This window comes from Nipponia nippon, unplaced genomic scaffold (genome assembly GCF_047370975.1).
Source record: "Nipponia nippon isolate SJK-2023a ecotype South Korea unplaced genomic scaffold, ASM4737097v1 scaffold_3, whole genome shotgun sequence".
In the NCBI taxonomy this organism is placed as follows: domain Eukaryota; kingdom Metazoa; phylum Chordata; class Aves; order Pelecaniformes; family Threskiornithidae; genus Nipponia; species Nipponia nippon.
In genome coordinates this window covers 62,771,755-62,781,696 of record NW_028262347.1, presented here as the reverse complement: position 1 = coordinate 62,781,696, position 9,942 = coordinate 62,771,755, and positions in this window count along the sequence as shown.

Sequence of the window (9,942 nt, the reverse complement as noted above, 5' to 3'; positions counted from 1 at the left end):
ACAAAGTATGGGCTCTCTTGATCACTCAGTCCCTCTTTGGTAATAAAATGCTTCTGGATTAAGTATGAATTAATCTAAAAGGCTACATGTGTAGAACAAATAAGAGTCTCCCCACTCCTATTTTTGAATTCAAGACAGGATTGAGATGAAAAAGAAAGCCAAAACATCTCACAGTATAACATAAAAAGAACAAAATACATCATATCTTCATTAAGGCAATCTTAGCAGCTTTATGCAAATATTTCTGACTGACCATAAAGATTTGTAATATTCCAAAGGGAATGTGACAAAAATAATTGTTTTAAAGTTTCATACAAATCAATTATACCTCCTTCCAAGCACTTGGAAGTCTTTCAAAATCAGAAAACTGGTTAAAAAAGGTTCTTTCCAGATCTTTCCATTAAATCTTTCAAACATTCACTCTGTCAGATAAATTGAACTCACTTGCTGAACACAAAATATCTACACAAACATAGATGAACATTTTTGCATTTGTGGAATTTAAGCTACTGCTCCCCTAGAGCTCAAATGAATGACACAGAGTCATACTGGCTGTTGTTTTACTAGATTGCTTGCTTGTTTGTTTGTGTGTTTTGTTTTTAGGGAAAAACTAACTTTTAGTATCTCTGTGGTTCCACCTAACCGATTAGAGAAAACCTGCTACCGTATGGGACACACGTCACCGCTTCTGTGTTTTATTATTTGCTACTATCTTTTTTCCTCATTAGGAATCCAAGTCACTAACCATGTTTGATGGAAAAATACAAGTTTACTGAAGGCTGCAACTGAGTTTTGACTCTGAGGAAATGCAGTTCTAACTCATTTCCTCAAGTGCCTGCCTATATATTTGGGGATGGCCAAGATACACAATTTATACCATTCAGGCATTCTCCAGACATTCGAAGTGGGATGCAATTTTCTTTAATCCTAGATTTGCCCATTTTTCCACTCCACCAGCCAAAAAAACGTGTTTAGAGGATGCGTTATAGGTGCCTGTGGCAACTGGGAATGTTTATCAGGGCATCTGTTGTTGCACCTTTTTACTGCTGTCAGAAAACTATTTCCTTTTATTACAACTAGAGTTTTCAGTTTTCTTTCAAGAAACCCCTCCAATATTCAGAGAGCCTTTCGGTGTGTGCTATCAGTGCCAAAAAATAAAGTTTTACCAGACCTCTTCCCAACATCTAATTTATATGCACCACTGCCTATTTTTTATTAGGTGTTATTTGGTATCTTTTCCACACTATCCCTCCCCACACAAGAAGAATGAGTCAACCCTTTTCTCTTAGTCTCTGCTGCTTATACGTATTAAAATTTCAAGCCAAAACTGGGCTTTGCAACGGTCATGTGTTTTTTCCCATAAATATGCAAACTGTAAATTGTCAGTTTTAAAACTACCTGTGCAACAGTACAATCTGAGCCTCCTCTGCAATTGTACTGTCATTGTGTTTTAATTTTGCAGTTATGCTCTGTATTTCCACAGGGAGCCTCCCATTTCATTATCTTTCCCGGACAGTGGTGCAGAGCAACCATTACTTTCATGGTTTTTGCACATGGCGCTCTGATGCTTTTAAGCTGAGGGGAGCTCAACAGAAAATGTTGTAGCAGAAACGTCCAGGGAAATCCCTGCTGCGGGCTGCTGCACAGGTCCTGCGTCCCTCCCGCGCTGGCGTGTTGTGGTGCCAGGCTGGGTGGTACCATGGGCACTGTCCCCACTCGGCACAAGGGGGAAATGGGCTAGCAAAGATTTTACTGAAAGTTGTAAAGATCTGGTGGGGCTGGACCTCATGGGAGGAGAGACAGATGATCGAGGAGGCCAATCACCTGTCTTGGAGCAATTTGAGAAAACCCTCAGATCTGATTTTCTAGCTTGACTTCAGACTTCCCTCCACACTACAAACATGCTTGGTGATCACTAGACTGTATAATGACCAGGGTGTTTGTCTCTGGACCTGATCCTGAACTGCAAACCTAACCTCAAACCTGTCTCATCACTACGGACTTGCCTGGTGATCTGGACTCTTGGTCAAACTTGGTTTCCGTCATTGGATCCTCTCTGCTCACCTCGCCCGGGGGCTGCAGGACCGCGCCGGTGCTGGCCAGCGCTGTGCCCTGCTCCTGCCTTGCCACCAGCCTCAGGTCCCGTCTTGCTCTCCCTCAGGGGAAGGGAACCTGCCCTTGCTGCTCCCTGACAAAGGCTTCCCCTCTGATCTAAACGCGAGGACACCAAAGCTTCTCAAAAATACTATTTTTTGAAAATACAGAAAAAAGCAACTGACTTTTTCTCCCTAACTTTCTCAAGAAGACATTTTGAATGAAACTTTTCAGAAACAAATCATCCTAAGATGGGCACCTGGTCTGGAACATTTTGCCCCAATGGTTGAAACATGGCAGGTCTAACAATCTGCTCTAAGCGGCACTGAAATTTTTATAAATAATTCCATGTCATTTTGCAAGAAATGGACGCAAGGAGTGAGGAGAAGCGTGGAAAGAGGGGACTGGGCAAGTCAGTGAGGCATCATGAAGGAGCTAGAGAAAGCAAAAGGAGCAGACGGTCAGTCTTTCCTCTCCGGGAGCTCCAGTCATTCCTATGAAAAAAACATGAGCTGAAAATTGACTCAAGCTGCTGCAACCAGCTCAGATTCACCATCGCGGTGTAAGAGAGCAAGCAGGAATTTCAGGTGGTGTCTTGACCAGTCACACTCAGAGCTGACATACTTTTGGGAAATATGGATGAACTCAGGTTTAGAGAGCTAAATATTACTCCTGCCATTGCCATGGGATTGTTTATGCAAATGAACATCATGCAGAAAGGGTTTAGAAGGAATGAAAAATATGACATCCCGTAAGTCAAGACACTAAATTGGGCAGTAGAAGTGAAAGGAACTCTTAAGTCAGACTCCTTAATTTTAGCCTTTGTTTAAGCTCAGTGACTGATTTAACTATGGGGAAAAGAAAGCCTTTGTTAATGATTTAATCCTTTGCCTTTCACTGAAAAAGCTTGTGCATATAACATACTAAAATCATAGAGCAACACCGAGAATTACTAGCACTAGTGTTTGTAATATTTGCAGTTCACCTGTAAGTATGTCATCTTGGCAGTAAAATGGACCTGATCATAGTGCTTAAAGCAGCTGTAACTTTCCCCTCCCCATGTACCAGAGAACCAAAAACTGGAGACATCCCTCCTGGAAAATTAAACATTTTCAAAAATACTTACTTTTCGGGGTTCTGTTCAGCAAATTTGTTTTTTGTTTTTGTTTTTTTTTTCCTTTCTTCCTTCCTTCTTTCACATGCAGCACAGACCATTTACAAAGAGAATTACAGGTGCCTTCCTGAGAGTAACGATCCAGGAGAAGAGGAAAGGGACAGCAGCCTTAGGATGTTTTCTATTTACAAATCCTAACACCAAGAGGTTTCTGTTCCTTCTCATGCAACTTTACAAAACTGTCTTGAAGCCACAAAATTTTTCAGCTACTGCTTTTCCAACATTACTATGAAATAATTCCGATATTGCATGCCCTAGTGTTTTGGGGTTTGGGTTTTTTTTTTTTCACTTGTGTTTTGTTAAAGAATGATTTTTGTAAGGCTGACATAATGTATTTGTGATTTCCCTCTGGGACTCTTGAATGGAAGTGCTAGGGAGGAGAAAAGCTTTTATGTGGCTTTCCCTTCCCCATTTCTTCTTTGGTGATCTAGAACCATCTGATCTTGGCTTGTGCCTGAAGGCAAATAGACCAGAGCTGTAACTGCGGTGTAATGGTTTCAGTGATTTTACAGAAGAAGGTTTCATCACAATGTTCCCCCTTCTTCCCAAATCTTGAGTAACAAAAAACCATAAACCAAAGAAAAAACACTTCAGAGCAAGGTGAGGAGAAGCCAGGAAATGGTTTGTGATGGCAGGAATTAGGGCAACTTAGTTGAAATTAGGGATGGTAATGTGTATTGCTGTCACTCCATGACTTAATGAACTTCAACAACAAGCCTGAATATTTTTAAAGGCCCTTGGGACAGCAGAAAAGAGAATTTCTGATCTCTCAAAACACCGAAGAAGTTTTACTGGGTTTTTTTACATCCAATTACCAGCTGCTATGGTTAAAAACAAATCCTGCCATCATCTATTTTGTTAATTCTTTGGTTTTTCAGAAAAAGAGTATAACTTGTAGAACAAAACCTTATGTAGGTCACTAAGGTTGCATAAAATACTGTGTAAATGCTGTCATAAAACCAAACAAAGCAAAATTATTCTGCCATAAATAACATGTGGTCGCCATTTGTTTACAATTTAGTCCAGCTATCAAAACAAGCTAAACATTTTGATAAATGGTTCACAGTCATTTTGTAAAGAACACAGATTAGGGAAGGTATATCCAACATCTGCTCTTCTAGTGTCAGCAGTACTGCTGAACCTCAGCTCCCTCTGCCTGGGCAACAAGCAAGCTACCAGAGCACTCTGGGGTCAAGCTACATAGGCTAATTTTATATGCTGCTCACTGAACTTCCCACTGATGAGCTGGTTCCACTGAAGCCATCCTAATATTTTAAAAGAAAAGAAAGAAACGCAATGATTTCCCTCTTCGTTTCCTTTAATTCTTTATGAAAGAAAGGATTTATAAAGAAGAGTGGGATTCGGGGTTGACAACACATCGTTTTCTTAGTACACAAATGACTTAAGATCAGCAACTGTAATTTGTCTGGAGGATAAACACGGAAATATTTTGCACTAAAGAACTGTTGGAAGTGATGTGCAGAGGGGGAATGTCTGGTTGCCTGTGGAGGCTGAAGGGAGGCTTGCTTCAAAGCCAAGTTTCAAATATCATCTGTTTTCACTATAACACTATGTAACAAAACAAGCCTCAGTAAAATTTTCGTTTAAGCGGGAGGGAATTTAATTGTTTTTTTTTTCACTGTCATCTCTCCTCTAATTCAGAAAGATGTTTGATGGAATTTTGTTTGCTTGGGTCTTGGACATAAATAAAGAATGTGCACTGCTCAGGAACAGATGAAGTGTTGCAAATTGGAACTAAAAATGTAAACATGTCGGGAAGTTGGGAGCGTGTATGTGAGAATGTGTACGTGTGGATGCATTTTTTATGAAGCGAAAGAGTTTATATAATAAAAACTTTCAAAATCTAAGGATAAAGACTCTGTCCATAATCAAGTTAACCATCAACGAATGCTTTTTTCTCCTCAGTTCCCTGTGTTTTCATAGGTAGGCTAGAGAAAAAGAGATCAAGCAAAACTGTTAAGTGAAGACTGGCACTAAAGTGAATCTGCTATTCAAACTTAAAATCAGAAATGCTATCTATCTTCTAGCTAAGTATGAAGTGCACGTGTTATTGGAGAAAGGACATAAACTGCACTAGCGGACAATTGCTTGCAACTGACAGATGGGAAAGCTGGAAGGGATGAGCAAAATGACTCTTGATCATAAGTTTCTTTCTTATGACAGGGCGATACTCTTGGCAGGTGATTCCTGTGTGATAAGGAGTCTCACACAAGAAGGATGTATACTGAAAATCGGCCAAAGTATGGCATTCCAAGTTGCATGGCTAGTACCTGAACTGGTTGTGTGACATTAATTGTGGCTGTAGCTTGATTGTGTGCTCAGTGTGCGAATAAAGTGGTAGTTAAGATGCCCAGCAGAGACATACTAAAAGCTAACAAAAAAAGAATACCATAACCTCTTTTAGAACAGGAAAAAGGAAGCCCTCTGGGGGGAAGGTGGGGCTCATGGCTCCTGAAGTCAGGTTGTTGGGTCAGCAGAGCCCCATGGTATATAGTCTGGCAAACCCCGCTATTGACAGCGCATCCATTACTTATCACGCTGCCCTAGTGAAGGCATCTAATGAAAAAATCCAGTGTCAAATACTTGGGCAAGATTGAGCAATTCAGTTCCCGGGAGAGGTGAGATTAGCAACAGACTGTGCAGCAGCCAGCTGGGGCCTGACGATGGGTAGCTGTACTTCGTGCTGCTGGCGGCTGAGGCTCATGGTAATGCCTGGAAGTCCTGTGGAGGGCAACAGCATGTAACGGAGCAAGGGGATGGATGCCCAGGAGAGGCAGGTCCTGGAAAAAACAGTCAATGCAGCGCGTGCTGATATGTACGACGATATAGACACAATAATTGAAAATGAAAAAACGTCCAGAACAGGAGAAAGACAAGTTCGGTTATGCAACCCAGTCTGTTTATGCGGGCAAAGGAAAGCTTGTACTCCCACCTGATTTTCTGAGGACTGCCTTACACAACACCAGCACAGCGTGGCCCACTTGTGAGCACAATATAAATAATTCCTGAAGACAACTGTCCTATTGTTCCTGTCCTCGCTGCCAAAGCTTCAGTCACCACAAAAGCATGGCATCTCTCTCCATCCAAGCTGGTCACATTTTGAAATGTTTTCTGGTAACTGTACACTTACAGCAAGAAGTTCTGGGAAACGAACAGAATTTGATTTCCTAGGGAGCTCGAGCATGTGCCTGACTGGCTTGATTTCTAAGATGCAAGCTCTACGTGTACATTTCCTATAGCAGGGCTACAGACCATGGCCTTAAGCTCATAAAAATCTGTTGGAGATAATGGAAACCCTGCTTAGTGAACCTCAGGTTCTAGCTGCCGGGCAGGCCGGTTGCCACTGGTTATAATCCCACTGGCAACGTATCAGTGTTGTGTTGTTCTGCTGATTGACCCATTGCCTCAATAAAGAAAATCCAGAATTGGGTTAGGGCTGTAAGTAGAGAGGTCTAAAGGCTTCTGGCTGATGAGAGGGCATAACCTTACAGGAAAAGCTTAAATGAGTACTTTATAACACCTCTTTCTGACATTGATCACTTGGGGTCTAAGAAGGCTTCAGCCAGGGATGCGGCTTTTCTTCAGGTCAAATACTATTACATTTTCTCTTTCTTTTACCCAGTTACTTACTTTCATCAAACCCATAGGGCCCCTGGTCTTTGAGATGTCTTCCTCTCTCCCCTACCAAAATGTGACTGAAACTAGCCAATACGTTCTGAGAGTTGAGGAACAGACACGTGTACAAAGTGATGGTGTTTTCATAGTACATCAGGCTGAAACACTTTCCACAATTAAAATATTATGCCAAAGCTATCACAGAGTCATCGTATAAAATGGAAGAGCTTAAAAGGGAGACTTGCATGGTTTTAAACTATGGTAATACGTCAACTCAACAATGTTTGAAGAGTAAGGGTGCCAGGAGGCTGGAAGAACAATAAAAAAGCCTAACGTTTACAATAGAAGAGGAGGCAGACATGAAAGCCAAATCAGAGGCAAAGAGAAGTTACAGTAAGAAAAATACTAATCACCCACTGCCCATGATATTTTGACTGTATTCAGCTGCTTTGAAATTGTCTTCTCGATATATGCTTTTGTGCAGGCAGGCAAGCTTTTGACATCAGTTCCCTAAATCACACTGAACACATGATAAAGCATTATGAACCATTTTTCACCTAATCCATTACTACAAAAATACTGGCTGCTGCCTATTTCACCCTTTGCTTTTGATGATGCCAGGCATCGTGCTGGGCAAACAAGACAATGTTGTTCAAGATTTCTTGGAAAAAATCTCTGTTGTTATTAGTTGGCAGTCCCCTAAAAGCACTGCACTGAGGAAAAAGCAAATGATGAAACAACTGAGAAAAAGACACTTCTCGATTTCTTTGTTCATCCCGCTCCCTACTTCTACTCTACTTTAAAAGTAGGTGAACTGGATCCGGAAGATCAAAGGATCGTCTCTGCATGCGAAAGTATTCCTTTTCAAAGAGCTGTTGGGATGCGGTGTAGAGAAATCAACACCGTAAGACGTTCATTGTGAACAGTTTAGCTCTCACTGGGGAAGGACTCCCCATGCCCCTGAAAAACGGTGTAAACTGTGCTACAAGAAATCACACAAGGATTATGGAATCTGTTGGGAGCATGGAGTCAGGTGAACACTAGAGATCATTTGTCTGAAAGCAAAAAGGACAACCACTGTTCTTAGGAGAGTTATCATTTAAAACAGGCTTTAAAAGTTTTTTCCACTGTTCAATTCTTCACAGCAGGGTAATTCAAGCGTACGCATGTTCACACTACTACAAGCGACATAAAGGGTAAGGTTTATTAAACAGTTGATGGTCATCACCTATAAAAAGAACTGCTCATATAAACATAAAAAATGACCCCCAGATCCCTTTCTTCTGACCCGTCCTTTTCAGCACTCAGATGCGTGCTCTTCCCAGTAACAGATTGGTCCCAAGCCCGGCATCCACTTCACTACAACTTCTGATTCCACAGACCAGGACAGAAAGTGATAATGAAGCACATTAGAAGGGATTTCTAGTGTAGAGGGAACAGCTTGTCCTCAGATGGATTAGACAGCTTTCAAGTACAAGCTCATATACTAGAACATACAAGAACTTGATAAGCAAAAAGTGTATTGCCTAAATCCGAGAATACTGTTATTTATCATTTCATTCCTTCAGGCAGAGGGTACCAGTTATGAAGTCTGATGCAAACAAAATCACCTGTCTGCAAAGTGAATGTTTGTTCAGGATTTTCCTTTCCACCCATTTACCTGAAAATGGGAAATACACCAAATGAGAAAATAATCCAGTTGTTTAAGGTCAAGACACCGACTTAAACAACTTTTCAAAAAAAAACCAAACAACAATAAAACTGGGTGTTTCATGCTACATCTGTCCCCACTCAATGACCTGTATTTTAATTTATAGCCATTTAAACTTGTTTCCTCAAAATGAGTAGAAGTATGTGGTGACACATCCTATGCTAAGCTTGTTTCTGCCACTCATTTTCTGTAAGGCATGAGGTATATTATTTTAATTTTCTGCTTAGTTTCCCTCATAATGAATTAGCCCATGGAACTCCCTTAAAGCAATATTGTATTAGCAAAGTTAGACAGTAAAACACAAGGCAGAGCTTCCCGAACTAATGCAAATGTTTTTGGAAGCACTACCAAACTTGTAATTTAGCGCTGAACAACAATCTCTGCTCACAGCTGGAGTAAAATCTTGGTGGCAGGAAAAGGGACTGCCGGAGCGCTGCGGTACTCCTCACACCTTCCGTTAAAGCACTGATTTTTACCAGAGGGAGAACTGCAAGACTGAGCGAGCCACAGGCCTGAGCTAACGCGGCAGTTCCTGACTTGCCCGTAAAGTGCTCTGAACGGAGACACCGTCGCGTGAAGCATCAGGAGAATAATGCTGCGGGCACTAGTGCAGGCATTTGGCCTGCAGTCATCTCAGGCAACAGGTTGCCAGATTTTCTAAAGAGTAAGAAAATACACGTTCCGTTTTGCGGACAAATCCGTTGTAACGCTGTAATCTTGCATCAGCTTTTACAGAGATAAAACTAGATTCCCAGAAAGCTTAGGACCGTGATGAACTTCAGTTTCTTGCTACGTAACGTTACGGAAAGCAAAATCGACCTGATCACATGCCACTCAAAGTGCTGGTCTTAGTGATATTCTCTTTTTCCAAGTACAAGCTATAGCTTCTCATGACTTTTTTTTCACAGAATGTCAAACTATACACTTACTCACTGGTGTAAATAACACACACTGGAAAGAAAAACAAGAGAGAGGAATAGACACAGCTTGGAAAAAGAACCATCAATTTTCTTTTCAAATGTAGCTGAACAGGAGAGTTGAGAGGGAACAGATTAATGATTAAGAGTGCTAAACGAGGACGTCAGTATAAAGTTATTATCATGTCCAGATGTTGTTTTTGCCTTTGACACTTGAGTTTTCACTTACATAAACACACATACGCATCTAGTCTTAGGGCACCTACATGCATTTAAAATGCCTGCAGTAACTTTAAGAAACAGACTTCTATACATTCTGCACTGCAGTTCACCTACAAAATGGGGAAGATGGTGATGGGGTAAAAAAAAAAGTTTGTTCAAACATTGAGTACATAATTTACTAACAATAC